A 14,822-nucleotide genomic window follows, 5' to 3' on the forward strand; every position below is an offset into this window, starting at 1 on the left:
CCCTAAGATGAATATAAGCATTACATACTGCTAATATGTACTAATAAAAAAATAAAATTTGTCAATCCCTGGTACAAAACAAAACAAAAAATTAATAAAAATTTAAAAATTAAAAATGAAAAGAATATCAGATCACAATGAGCATTACATTTAATTCTGAGTTCAAATGTATTACTTAGGCCCCTGAGAACTACTAATAGTTTTACAAAGAAGCAAAATATTGTAGTAAAGACCTATATTTTAGAGGAATTAGGAAATAACAATATATCATTTCACTATTTCAAAGAACAATGAAATCTGGAACTCAAATTATACCTTGGGGAGAGAAAGGATAAATTAGAGAGTGGGGACTTTGACTTGGCAGTTGTTTAGATATAGCAGAAAAGGCCCAGAAGGAATCAAAGTTGACCTAGCATGAATGCTTCCATGTTTGTGATACTATTCACTGTTATGGTGCCCAGAAAAAGATGAGACTATTTTGGAGGAAACACAGCTAGTTCTTTGTGAAGTCTAATAAGCATCTTGAAACTGAAATCCAAAGTCTAAAGTCAGGAGTAAGAGGCATAGGCTTTTGGAAGATATACTACCCTTAACTATTTGGGAATAGATACGATCACAGAATATATGATTAGAGAGAGTATTTTATTAAAAGTTAATTGTGGAGGGGCCTGGGAATTTAGCTCAGTGGTGCTGCCACCTGCCTCCCAAGTAGAAGGTCCCGAGTTCTATCCCTGGTCCAAAAAAAAAAAAGCTAATTGTGGTAAGCACATTTGGGCTCCCTTTGAAAGAGCAGTGAAATGCATGTATCTCCACTCAAGTTTTATCTCAGTGGGGTTAGGATAGAGTGGATAGGGTAGCATGAGAAAGATCACTGTAATTCCTTAAACTACAAGAACAAACAACATCAGAACAACTAATTTGAGTTGATCAAATTAAAATTGTTTGCAAAACAAGAGTAAGAATCTATGAAGGAGATACTGAAAGGTCTTTTCCTACTTTGTCTAGTTTGCAGCTGTGCCCTAAGTAGATGATCTTGCTGGACAACTATTTCCAAAGAGAAGAGTTATTTCTTTATTATACATGGGAAATATTTTAAATTGTTTAAGGTTACTAAAGGACTCTAATTGTCATGTTGCTAAATTTGTTATAGTTTACAGTGATTTTTAATCCAAATTTACACTTATATGATGTTTAGAATAGATTGTAAATTTTGAGAAAGATTTATTTATGTTACCAGACAATATGTTTGCTGTGCTACATAATATCTGTATGTCTCTGGGTGAACCCTTTGACCTGGGTATGGAAAAAGACCCAGCAAGATACATAGCGAGGGTACACTTCGGGTTTGTTGCATGTCTTTGTTTTCTGATTACTTTTATAAAATAAAGAATTAATTCATTTTCATTTTAAAAGATAGATAAGGATTATAAAGCCTAAAGAGTTTGAGTGATTGGTATAAACTTACATGTGTAGTTAGTAATGGCCTTGCATGTTATTCCTTTGTCCTCTGATTTTCCTACTTGATGGGTTGTCACAACAGAAGTAGAAGTACTACCAGGACCCAACACTTGTTCAGGAATGGCCTGCATCCCACTTGTCACCTTCCATGCTGAGAGTTGTTAGCTGCCTTTTGTAGTCCAGAGATAGAGACCAAGGAAGGTACCTCACTGAGAATGAAAAACCACCATGCTTTCATTGGAGTTGATTTAGCCTTTCCTCCATCAGATCATGGGCTCCTTGGATATTAATGTCCAGTCCACTCCTAGATCCCAGTTCCTTCTGTCTTCTAGAGAACAGCCCTGGCCTGGTCAGCATGGATTCTGCCCTTCTGCAGTGTTCATCCTCTGACCACAGCTCCCCTCCTTCATGCTCTGTCACTGGCCCTGTCACTTGAGTCACTTAGTTACTTTTCTCATTGCTAAGACAAAATACTGGACACTGAGAGCTAAAGGAGAAAAGGTTTATTTCAGCTCACATTTTTAGAGGTTTCAGTCTATAATCAGTTGGCTCTAAGGGAAGGTGGAATGGTAGAAGGGCATTGCAGAGGAGAAACAGTTCGTGGCAGGCCTTCAGCAAAGCTGCAAGCAGCAAGCAACCACAGCAGCTCTTTCTGTTCCTTATATTCTATCCAGGCTCCATGCCCTTAGGTTGGGTAGCACTAACACCCAGGGTGGGCCTTCCCATTATCCATACCTAGAACTATCCAAACCAATTAGTAGACTAATTTAGTAATCACAAACCGTTAATATCAGCATTATACACTCTAGATCCAGCCACCTCTGAAAAGCCCCACCTATGACCTTGTGAAGCTTTGTGGGGACATCTAGATACAAGCCATAAGAGTCACTCAGCCCAAGTTTTATTTTTCTGCCTTTATACTGTGATGTAATACAGGTAACTCAAGGATTTTTACTTTACATTTTTCATTTTCTCCCTCATCCACTAGCGCATCCTGCATCTTTTGTATTTATCTCCCCAAACCATTTGCACTCAAAGTTTAGCATCAAGTTTATATGAGAAAATAGCAATGAAAATTATAGATATTTTTGAATAGGAAGAATTTTTAAGCACATACTTGGTTTTAGAGTATATTTGCTATTTCCATTCAGACCTCAGGGGGGTTTAATATTTTTGTTTTCTTTATTCTCTATAGTTAAAGTAATACAATTGGTGCTAGCTTGATTATCCACACTTTGGTACTGTGCCTTTGGGAAAAATCTCCCTGGGTTGGTTGGTTTGTTTTTGTTGTCTTTGTTTGGTATTTTTGTTGTTGTTGTTGTTGTTGTTCTTTTTTTTTGAGGCAAGGTTTCAATACAGTTCAAGTTGGCCTTGAACTCATTATGTAGCCCTGGCTGGGCTTGAATTCACAGCAGTCCTCCTGCATCAGCCTCCCAACTGCTGGTATTACAGGGATGCACCACCACACCCAGTTTCTTCCTAGGTTTTGATCTAGAAAGAATCCAGGGTCATCACCTTCTTCCCCAGTTCTCACTGGTGTTTGAATCTTACATATTTGGTCTCTGAAATGAGCCCTATCTGTTAATTCCCACTTCCTCTATATTAGTTCAAGGGTTTATCTGGCATAGTATTATAATAGTTGAACTGACACACATTACTTGCCTTGCCTCTTGTCAGTTTATTCTTTCCATTTCCACCTGAATTCTTTTTGTTTGTTTGTTTGTTTGGGGTTTTTTGTTGTTTGTTTTTGATACCGGGGATTGAACTCGGGTCCTTGCCCTTGCCAGGCAGGCCACTGAACTGCTGAGCTAAACCCCTGGCCCTATTTTTGTTTTTTTTCCACCTGAATTCTTAAGCATAAGTCTTTGTGGGGGGGAACTGGGGATCAAACTCAGGACCTTGCTCTTATGAGGCAGGTGGCAGAATCACTGAACTAAATCCTCAGCCCTGTAAGTCCAATTATATTACCCTGTAGGCCAGCAACCCTGTGCTGATATATTCTGACAGCATCTCTTAAAACTGACACAAAATCCAGGTTCAAGAATGGATGCTAGAGTTTCTTTACAAGGCAGTCACTCAGAACTTGGATTACATTTTCCTTGTGGAAGCAATATGTGGAAAATAGGCTAACAAGCCTGCTGAAACTTTAAGTTAAACCCTCCATGATCACTGAGGCCTACTCTGCATAGTTTACAGCATTTCCATAGAAAAAGCCTCCTAGATGCCCATTTGGTACATCAAGATGGGGCATGGTTGTGTGTTGAGGGGACTGGAAGAGAACACTCCCTAGTCTTCTCTGTATATAGAGATTTAATAGCAGAGAAAAAAAACTAGTATTTATCAGCTGCCTAATATGAGACAGCCTCAAAGTTAGGGATTTTATATATTTTGTCTTCATTTCCCTAACTGCTCTGTAAAATAGTTATACTCCTTTAACAGATGCTTAACAAATTAATAATGTAAATAATATCACAAAAGAAATGCTTACACAAGAGAATATTTTTTTAAGCACTACTTTCCAAACTTTAATAATTCATAGGCCCTTTTTAATTGAAAAAATAATTGCAGTCTCATTGTTGACACGTGATATTATAATTTTACTTAAATACAAACACAAAATTAGGTATAAATTTTTCATATTATACTTCTCATTTAAGTGTAAGCCAAAACAAATTTAAAAGTTAAGTACAAAATCCTATAAAACAAAGTCGGGCGTGGTGGCGCACGCCTGTAATCCCAGCACTTGGGAGGCTGAGGCAGGAGAATCGCTGGGAGTTTGAGACCAGCCTGGGCTACATAGTGAGCTACAGGTCAATCTCAACTACATAGTGAGACCCTGTCTCAAAAAACCAAAAAACAACAACAACAACAACAAAAACCCCAAAATCCTATAAAACAAATAAAATGCAAAATAAGGTTAATATAATATGATAAATGAAGTTTAACTGAAAGCAAATTGCTGCTTTCAGTGTTCGTGCAGAGCTGCCTGCCACTCCAGTTTCCTTTGCAGTTTCATTATCATTGAATCTCTTGTGCTATGCTTCCTTCTGGGTTATTGACAGTCCCCAAGATTGGAAGTACACAGTGATTGCATCATGGTATCATTATGGCCTTTACTTCTTGGGACTGAATCATTTACATATTAAGTGAGCCACCTTTTTTTTATTTTAAATTAAAGTGGTATGCTTGGTGTTAGCTTGGATTAGAAACACAAATATATATGTAAATCATATTGCTGTACTTAGTTAATAAGTGGCCATTGCAATGATCCAGCATATTTATATTAATTTATTATAGATAAAAACTTTGTTTTAAGCACTTTTGAATAACACACAGACCCTTGAAAATACATCCTGGATCCCAGTTTGAAAGATTTCCTTTTAATGTATTTTAAAGACATTATGTATTTATAACCATTATAAAAATAATTCTTATATATTTATTAGAGTACTTCTTCCAAATACCTTTACCAGAAAAGACTAGTTTGTTACATTTCCTTGAAGTAATAAATCTATATTTCTTCAGTGTTGTATAATTTAGACTTTCATAAATTTAGATGCATTAGTTCCCTTTAAAAGTCTAAATGATAAATGTTTTACAGTATTATTGCTTAGTCTTTTCTGTAACTGGAGAAGGTAAATTTTAGTTTGGCTGGAAAAAGAATATCTTCTACCAGAGATACTAGTCACACAAGATGATAAGGTCTCCAAAAGCAGTGAAGAGTTACAATGACATTTTCTCTCATTATGTTGCTATAAACATTTGAGTGAGCTTTCTCAGGATAATCTATTGTTTTCACATTTCTTTCCAATTTCCAATTTCCTTTTCCCTTCTCTTTTTCTTCCTTTGAGTCTTACACTGCTTTTCCCCTTTCTCTTATTCCCTTTCCTTAATTTAGAAATGACCTGTCTTCTCACAGCTCAGTCAGCTGTCATGCCTTAATTTAGTCTTCAGCCCAACTTTCTTCATTTCTCTGAAGTCGGGAGCAGTGGAAAGTAGGAACACAGCAAGGTGATTTCTAGCAGCATCTCACCCCTCACTCTATCCCAGCCATCTCAGTGGCCCCTCCAAAGCACAGTGGCTCCTGATCGGCTGGGCTGGATAGAAGATCGAGATTGATTTGCCAGATACTGAAGCCCCAAAAGCACAACTTATGAGTAGCTGTTAGCTAGGCGCTTATTTACTTTGCCTTATTCTACAAATAGGCATGTGGGCCTGCCCATCTGAGGCCTGAGCTGGGGAATGTGTGTGTACCTACTTGCAACTCTTCTATGTTCACAGTGAGGTTCCCTGTGCTGGGCAGTGCTTCTGCTGCTGCTGAGTGGACCATCATTTGGATATTGCCACAAGATGTCTAAAGCAGCCTCCGGATTCCAGGATGGCTGAGCTCTGCCATTTATGTAGACCTGCATTCATTCACTCATCCTGGCTCTTTTATTTTCTAGCTGAGTGGCCTTGGGAAGTTCCAGTTTCTTCATCTGTAATGTAGCACTAAATAGTGTGTGTTTCACAGAGTTTTTATGAAAATTAAGAATTTTCCTGTATAAATTGCTTCAAATAATGCCTGGTACTTTGTAGTCAGCAAGCACTTACTTGGAATCTAATGTGTTCCAAGCAATCCAAGAGATAAAGAGATGAAAGTGACATAGCCCTGCCTTCTAGGAACTTACGTGATTACAAATACAACGTAGTATAATAATAAATAATTTAGAGAGTCAGGAAGTTATCATCACAGAACTAAAGCTTGAACTAGATCATGAAGGACAAATAGAGTTTTGCAATCTGGAACAGCATTAGAGGAGACAAATTCCAAACCGAAGAAATGTATTATGAGCACAATAGACTTGAGAGACTGGAGTCCTGGGCTGTTAGATAACATTTAACCTCTTCTCCCATGTATACCTTTCTAAGCAGGAGGCTGAGGTGAGCTCAGGAAACATTTTGGAACTTGTAGTAACAACTAGGAATAATATTATTTAACTGTTTCATCAAAAAGTTTAAACTTAAAAAACAAGCTGAGTGACGCTGCTCTGCCACAGTGCATTTACGTTACATAGTTCCTACCCTGAGATGACTACCATGTGACAGGAACAGTAAACTGTTACAGAAAACTTGTGTGGTTAAAACAAAAAGACTTCCCCTTTTAATAGAGCTTTTATTAGATTTTCATAATTAAACAAGTTTTACTTTGGTTTCTTATTTAGAAAAAGACTTCATGTCTTAAGATCTTGCCTGTTTTTGTGATTGCTGAGAACTGTAATTTTTTGTTTTTGGCTGAACGCAAGAAGATTCTCTTTCTACTCGTGGAATTTCCATTTGTGTACCAAATTAAATCTGTATGTTATCTCCTGCAAAATCTCTTCCTGCAGCTTTGCTTTCGTTTCCTCTCCCTGCCCTTTTAGTCAAGTACTGAAAGCTTTGGCAACTGGTTGAGGTGTCAGGTCAGCGTTTTTTCACTGTGGAAGAAGGAAAAGGTTGAGAACAATGACGTGGGCATGTTTGTCACATTTTCCTTTGTTTTTTCATATAAGTGACCCACACTTTCCATTACAAAAGCCTATTGAAAACCTTGGCTTGTAAATTTTACACACACATCCTGGAGATGGACTACTGTGTACATGACATATGGAAGATAGTTCCTCAGTGACTGGCCATAAAAGCCCATGTACAGCAGTGAGGATTCCTGACTCTGCCTTCAAGGATGGGACAGATTTTGTGAAGATATAATGGCCTTCAGGAGCTGCAGGATTGGAGAAGTAGCTCTGTCCTCCTTTCTGGTGAACAGATTCTGTTTGGGTGTCTTTAGGGATTGCAGACTTTGTGGGGTTTAATAGACCACCTCCTCACACCCTCTTCAGGAAAGGGAATTGCATCTAGTTTGAGAAACTCCAGTTTATTCAGCTGACCAGTTTCAAGATGTGTGTGTACCTACTTGCTACTCTTCTATGTTCACAGTGAAGTTCCCTTGCTGGGCAGTGCTTCTGCTGCTGCTGAGTGGACCATTGTTTGGATATTGCCACAAGATGTCTAATGCAGCCTCCAGATTCCAGGATGGCTGACCTCTACCAAGGTACACACACACATCAGTTTCAGGTGTGGATTTGATTGTTTTGTATCAAGTATGCTTGAAACTGTTGGACTAGAAGCAAACTAATTATTGTTTTAGCAATATAAAGCAGCAGAGAGTAAAAAAAAAGTAACAGATTCTTAAAGGGCTGTCACAATTTGAAGGGAAATAGGTTACTCTTGAATAGCTTTATCTAGAGCCTGAAGGACCTGGTCCTGGAAACTGTCAAATATGAAATGGGACTTTAGATCATGGAATCCTGACTAGCTTCTAGGGCCACTTGGGCCATTAAACTCTCCCATAAACCATTTCATCTGGAGGGTTTGCTTGGAGATTATAGGGAACAGATGAGCTTTCTCAGCAAACATTCCATTTGGGTGCTCTGTATCAAACCTGTTGTGGAAAATAAGGAGGGGCACTAGTCTGGTCTATTAGACTTCCTGTTTAAGTGCTCCAGGAGGCACATTTCTTATTTCTCAAGCACAACTCTAGTGACTCCAGCTTTCCGTTTGAGGAATGTCAGAATTGAGGCGGGAAAGCTCAAATTGTTGATTGCCACTGGAGTTATTTTACATAGGCTCTAAAGCTTGCTCTTTGGACAGACCTGTATATGGTGTGGCTACTCTAACAGCTTGTTAGAAGTTAGAATAGTTTTGACAGTACCTTTACATGTCTCTACACCTAATTAGTGTTGAAATGAAGCCCTCAGAGTTCAGGTTTGTGGCTTAGACAGCAGCTCCATCTGGTGCTTGCTAAAGGCGTTTGCTTGGTTTGCCTCCGGGGTAGCAGCATGAATACAGATGTGCGCAGAACTGGTGAAGGTATCAGAACCAAGATGAGTTTCTCTTGTGCATAGCACTGACACACCTGTGTTTCTGTAGAATCCTGTTGATAATGTGACTACTGTTGATCAACGCAGTAGCCATCTTTGGACTGAATTAACTGACACTCAAAGTGAGGAATTATTTTTCATACTTATCAGTCTTGGGAAAACAAAATATACTACTTACAATGAGAAAACTTAATCCCTTTTCAAAGGTGAGTTTAACTTGATTAACATACTATTAGGCTAGGATGTCTTACTCTTTTTTGTGTCAAGTGCCACATAGTGTTAAGTACATAGGGGGTGTGTGTGCGTGTTTTAATTTTTGATGACTGATAGGAACTGCTCTGTGACAGAATGCCTGAGATAAACACCTCAAAGAGAGGAAAGGTATATTTGAGTTCAGAGTTTCAGAGTTTCAGTTCCTGGTCACTTGCCCTGTTGCCTTCATGCCTACAAGGAGGCAGCACATCATAAAGTGCATGTGACTAAGGATGCTGCTCACCTCATGGCATCTAGGAGGGGGTCTAGGACCCCAACATCCCCTGCACAGCATGCCCCAGTGACTTGACTTCCTTCCAGTAGGCCTCACCTTCTGAAGGTCTACCACCCACAATAGTGTCACAGGCTGGCTGTCACACCTTTAGCATGTGGGTCTGTTTTATTCAGTTTTGCGCATTGTTACCCCATCCACTCTCACCATCTGGCCTGACTCTTTTTTTTTTTTTTTTTTTGTACCAGGAATTAAACTAGGGACTTTGCACTTGCAAGGGAGGCAGCAGAACCACTGAGCTAAATCCCTGGCACCCCAGACTTGTTACTTCTGAATAATAAAATTACACATGGTTTCTGTTTTCTTTACACTTTTCTGAGTTCTCATAGTAACCATATACAAAAGAAAAAACTAACCAAAAAACAATTTTTTTTTTTTTTTGTACCAGGAATTAAACTAGGGACTTTGCACTTGCAAGGGAGGCAGCAGAACCACTGAGCTAAATCCCTGGCACCCCAGACTTGTTACTTCTGAATAATAAAATTACACATGGTTTCTGTTTTCTTTACACTTTTCTGAGTTCTCATAGTAACCATATACAAAAGAAAAAACTAACCAAAAAACAATTTTAAAACAAAACATGTAGATGGTTTACAACCCCACAACCCCTTAGGTAGCTGGGATTGGAGACAGAAAGTATCAAAAAGTGCTGAGTTGAGCTGATGAGGCTGTGGGCATTGACTGGAGCTGGAAGCTGCTGGCAGGGTGGAGCAGGCAGGAGCCCTGGCAGGTTCAGCCTGAGGTACAGCAGCATTAATAATACTCTTGGAGCATTAGTACTCTGGGAAAGGATAGGCACTTGGGGGCCCTAGGGCACTAAGGCACTTGGAAACAGGTCATGCTCCAATAAATGTGATTCTACCTTTAAAAAAAAAAAAGATAGCTATAGCCTTACGCCCCAGTTCCAGATTTCATCCATTGTGTGAACTCAGGGAAGGCACTTTCTTTTCAGGGCTCTTCGTCCCTTGTCCATAAAACAGAAGAACTGACCGAGGGCCTTGCTCAGTTTTAAAGTCTGAGATTTGTGGTTATCCCTTCTCTTTGCCCTCTTGTCAGCCTCTACCATTCACTGGTGCCTTTCCCCAGTATTATCACTCAACATTTTCTAGTTTCTCTCATTTAAATATGAGGAAATCCTTTCTGAACACCACTATCCGCCAGCTCTTTCTTTCTTCCTCTTCCTACCTAAGCTTTTTGAAAAAGTTGAATAACCTTGTTCTATCACCTCACTCTTCAATTCTCTGCAGTCTGGTTTTCATCCTGCCACTGCACCAGAATATGTAGTATGTGCTAAGGTCCCTGAGGTGCTCACATGGCTAAGTTCAAAGGGACATAGCTGTAACTCCTCCTCCATTAGCTCTCAGTGGTGTTTGAAATTGTCTCCTCCCCTCTTGAAGAGATGATATTTCTTCCTCTGGCTTCTCTCCCATACCATACTTTTCTTGCAGGAGAGTTATCTTCTCCCAGCTTTACCGCCAATACCCTGCCCATTTCACACTCTGTTTTCTTTTTGGCCTAGATGATCCTCTGATAGTAATTCCTAAACAGATGAGAATCACTGAAATTTTCTTCTGTGTTCCAGATTATTGAATTCAACTGCCTACTCTGTTTTATGCTGGCTTACAAAGTATGAAGTTACGTGCCAGGCATGGTGGCACACGCCTGTAATCCTACCACTCAGGAGGCTGAGGCAGGAGGATCGCTGTGAGTTCGAGACCAGCCTGGGCTACATAGTGAGTTCCAGGTCAGTCTCAACTACATAGTGAGACTCTGTCTCAAAAAACCAAAGAAAGAAAAAAAAAAAAGTATGAAGTTTACAATCTTTCCCTCCTTCAGTATTGTCTTTCTCAGTAAATGGCTCGACACATCATCACAACACATAAACCCAAAGCCTCAACATCTGTATTCTCTCCAAATCCAGTCATTCTTGAATCTACCTTTCTCACTAGGCATGAGAGTGCATGCCTACAATCCCAGCAGTCAGGAGGCTGAGGCAGGAAGATGGCTATGAGTTCAAGGCCAGCTGGGCTATATAGTGAAGTCAAGGCCAGCCTGAATTACAGAGCGAGACTGTGTCTCAAAAAATAAAATAACTAACTGACCAAATAAAATAGTTAAAAATTAAATCTACCTTTCTCTGCCTTCCTTGAAGACACGTTTTAATGCAGGTCCTCATCAAGCCTTAATTTGCCGTCAGGCCTATAGACCGTCTCTCTGCCTCCTGTCCTGTCTCTGAGTTCATTCTCTGTAGCTTCCAAAGCTCTCTTTTGCAAGTCAGCTTTACTCAAGCTTCATGTAAATATAGTAGTAAAGTTTACCTTCTTTAGAGTACACTTGTATAAGTTATGATGAACGCATGTTGTTGTGTAACTACCACCACACATTTGCATTGTCTCCAGTTTCTGTCTGTAAATCTTTGTATACTATAAAAAGTTTTAGTGTAAAAAGAAGTTTTCATTTATGTTGGGCAAATATCTAGGATTGGGATTGCTAGGATGCAAGCTTATATTTAACTTTATGAGAAACTACCAAATTATTTTCCAAAACACCTGCACGTTTGAATTCCCACCAACAATGCACACTGTGAAAATTGCTCCACATCCCCACTATCACTAGTCAGGTTTTTGTTTTCTTTTTGCTTTAATTATTCCAATAAATGTGTAGTGGTAGCCCCTTGTTGCTTCAACTGGCATTCTGTGTAACGGATGATATTTAGGATCTCTCACATTTTTATATGCAATGTGTATATCTTTGGTAAAGTACCTGCTCAAATATTTTACCTGTTTTTTTTTAATTGAGATTACTTGTTTTTTGTTGAGTTTGAAAAATTATTTTTATATTCATATACAAAGTCCATAGATGAATGTACTTTGTAAAAAATTTTTCTTCATCTCTTGTTGGTATCTTTGGCAGAACAAACATTTTCATTTTGATGAAGTTCAAACTATGAGTTTATTCTTCCCTATATTTGGTTTTGTATCTCTAGACTGCATATATCTTATTAGATTTGTGCCTATTTCATGTTTTCTGGCCAGAGAGGTCTTTTTTAAAATGCAGATTGTATCCTGTTGTTTTCCCTATTCAAAATCCTTAAGTGGCTTCCCACTGCTCTGAAGTCTATAATCTGTGAAAGCCTAAAGGCCTACAGGATCGGGCCCCTTCTCTCTTTTTCAGCTGAATTTTATGCCACTCTTCCCTCACTCAGAGTGTTCAAGTCTCATACTAAGAGGATATGGTTTGTTTACTAATGGGTATAACTGTTAGACTATCTTAAGGGCTACACAGATTTTTTCAAAAAAAATCAAAGAATGTATTTTAACCTTAATGGCTCACCACTGGCCTGTATGTATTTCTTTGGTCCCTAAATCTGTAAGTCTTCCATTAAGGCAAAATGCTTTAGAACTATGATGAGGGACTTCATTTTATGTATTTTAGCTAAAGAAAATATTTTCATTCCTTAGAAACATACTGAAACTTGGCAGAAAAGGCTGAGTATCTGACCAAACTAAGGATTCTGTCACTGTCATTATATGTAGATGAAGTTAAACTTTCCAGCTATTAAAATAGTTTTCACAAGTCCACTGCCAATATATTACAATATTCAAAACACAAACATAGGACTGTACTGATGTTCTGTGGGAAAGTCTGCAGCTATAAACTTAGGATGAGAGAGTCACAAGATTCATTGTTTTAAACCTTAAAACCAGCCCATTTGATCAACCAATGTTTATTCATTATGCTAGACATAAAGAGATGAGTGAGACACAGCCCAGGCCCTAAAGGAGCCCAAAAACTAGTGGTGAAACAGACAATTAAAACTAAAGTGCTTGTTCCTGAAGCCACAGCTACAGGGCTTCAGTAATCCAGGGAGAAATTCAGCCTTCCAGGATTTAAAACAATATAGTAAGACTGGCTGGTTTTCAAGACAAGGCTGGAAGGGAGGCAAGGACCATGTCATAAAAGACTTAGGAGCTTTCATCCCATCCTTTAACTTAGACATTTACCTCACTGCCTTTAGATTCATCTGGGGAACTTGTTAAAAATTCAGATTATTAGATTCCTACCCCCTGAGATTGACCAGGTAAGGCTATGATGGTTTCCCAGGAGGTTCTTAGTTAGCTAGCAGTCCTCATTGGGCATACTGACATCTAGGAGCCAATGCATTAGATAAAAATGAGCCACACAACAGTTGTTAAGCTCCTTATAAAAGCATATCAATATGTTTAGAAAGTTAAATCTAATAGTATTGTAAAACTGTGGAGTCACCTGAGACTAAAATGCAAATTCTGATTCAGTAGGTCTGGGGCTGAATCTAAGGTAACTGCATTTGTGACAAGTTTCCAGGTAAGGTTGGTGCTGTCTTACCTGAGAACCACACCTTTAAGTAGCAAAGGGAATAGAGGATGGATTAGAGTGGGGTGAGACTAAAGCACGGAGATCAGCTAGGAGCCTATTCCAGCAATCCAGGCAAGAGATAGTACCTGAGCTACTAACAGTTTCTGTTAATGGCACAATGGGTTCCAGTGAAATGTAATGATTTAAATTGTCAGTAAGATTCAGAGTTAGAAGTAGATGAAGCTCAACTATCTAGGTGGATAGTGATGACATTAACTGAAATATAAGATAAAGAATAAGATGGTATTACTACAAGCAATTCTAAACAAGATCCTAGAAAAAGACAATGAAGGCAACACCACCATGAGACCCAACAGAGCAAATCAAATAGGCAAGGCAAGGAAAAGGTGAAAAAGTAAAGAGAGTCAACAAAAGGCCAATAACATGTCAATAATAAGTCAGTACATAGCAGTTATAATCATCAATGCCAATGGCCTCAACTCACCAATCAAGAGAAATAAACTGGCAAAATGGAATAAGAAGCAAAATCCAACAATATGTTGTATACAACACACACACCTAGTGCAAAAAGAAGCCCATAGCCTGAAAGTGAAAGGATAGAAAACAATTCTCCATGTGACAGGAGCCCAGAAAATAACAGGGGTAGCAATCTTATTTGCAGACAAAGCAAATTTCAAACCAAAACTGATTCTAGTATTATTGATGTAGGACTGTACTGTATCATACCTTTGTGAATGTAAAATATCTTGTACCAGCTTTATGATACATAGTAATGACCGTGCTTTATCAGAGCTGTATTTAATATTACTCTAGAATGTTCTCTTTCCAGATGATGATTTGATGATTAAGATGCTGATAAAAAAAAATGGTGCCAGGTACCACAACAGCAACAGAACTTTGCTGTTGTCTGGATATTATTTTCTTTGGTTTTTTTTTTAATGGAATTTTTCAACTCACCAATCAAGAGAAATAAACTGGCAAAATGGAATAAGAAGCAAAATCCAACAATATGTTGTATACAACACACACACCTAGTGCAAAAAGAAGCCCATAGCCTGAAAGTGAAAGGATAGAAAACAATTCTCCATGTGACAGGAGCCCAGAAAATAACAGGGGTAGCAATCTTATTTGCAGACAAAGCAAATTTCAAACCAAAACTATCAAGAGAAATAAACTGGCAAAATGGAATAAGAAGCAAAATCCAACAATATGTTGTATACAACACACACACCTAGTGCAAAAAGAAGCCCATAGCCTGAAAGTGAAAGGATAGAAAACAATTCTCCATGTGACAGGAGCCCAGAAAATAACAGGGGTAGCAATCTTATTTGCAGACAAAGCAAATTTCAAACCAAAACTGATTCTAGTATTATTGATGTAGGACTGTACTGTATCATACCTTTGTGAATGTAAAATATCTTGTACCACCTTTATGATACATAGTAATGACCGTGCTTTATCAGAGCTGTATTTAATATTACTCTAGAATGTTCTCTTTCCAGATGATGATTTGATGATTAAGATGCTGATAAAAAAAAATGGTGCCAGGTACCACAACAGCAACA

General features: G+C 38.5%; 1 protein-coding gene across 3 annotated transcripts in view; it reads left to right on the forward strand.

The window, feature by feature from the left end:
* Nucleotides 1-14,822, forward strand: part of Peak1 (pseudopodium enriched atypical kinase 1) — a 157,366-nt gene that overhangs the window by 80,238 nt on the left and 62,306 nt on the right. Inside the window, exon 3 of one of the 3 annotated variants that reach the window (XM_010626153.2) lies at nucleotides 7,414-7,551. The exons of 1 other annotated variant lie outside the window; for it this stretch is intronic. The gene's annotated coding sequence lies outside the window, so the exon portion shown is untranslated. The remainder of the gene's footprint in view (nucleotides 1-7,413; nucleotides 7,552-14,822) is intronic. One more of the 3 variants, XM_010626160.2, reaches the window with a different exon arrangement.

The sequence above is a fragment of the Fukomys damarensis genome, unplaced genomic scaffold (genome assembly GCF_012274545.1).
Source record: "Fukomys damarensis isolate Sample0158 unplaced genomic scaffold, DMR_v1.0_HiC HiC_scaffold_25, whole genome shotgun sequence".
Lineage (NCBI taxonomy): Eukaryota > Metazoa > Chordata > Mammalia > Rodentia > Bathyergidae > Fukomys > Fukomys damarensis.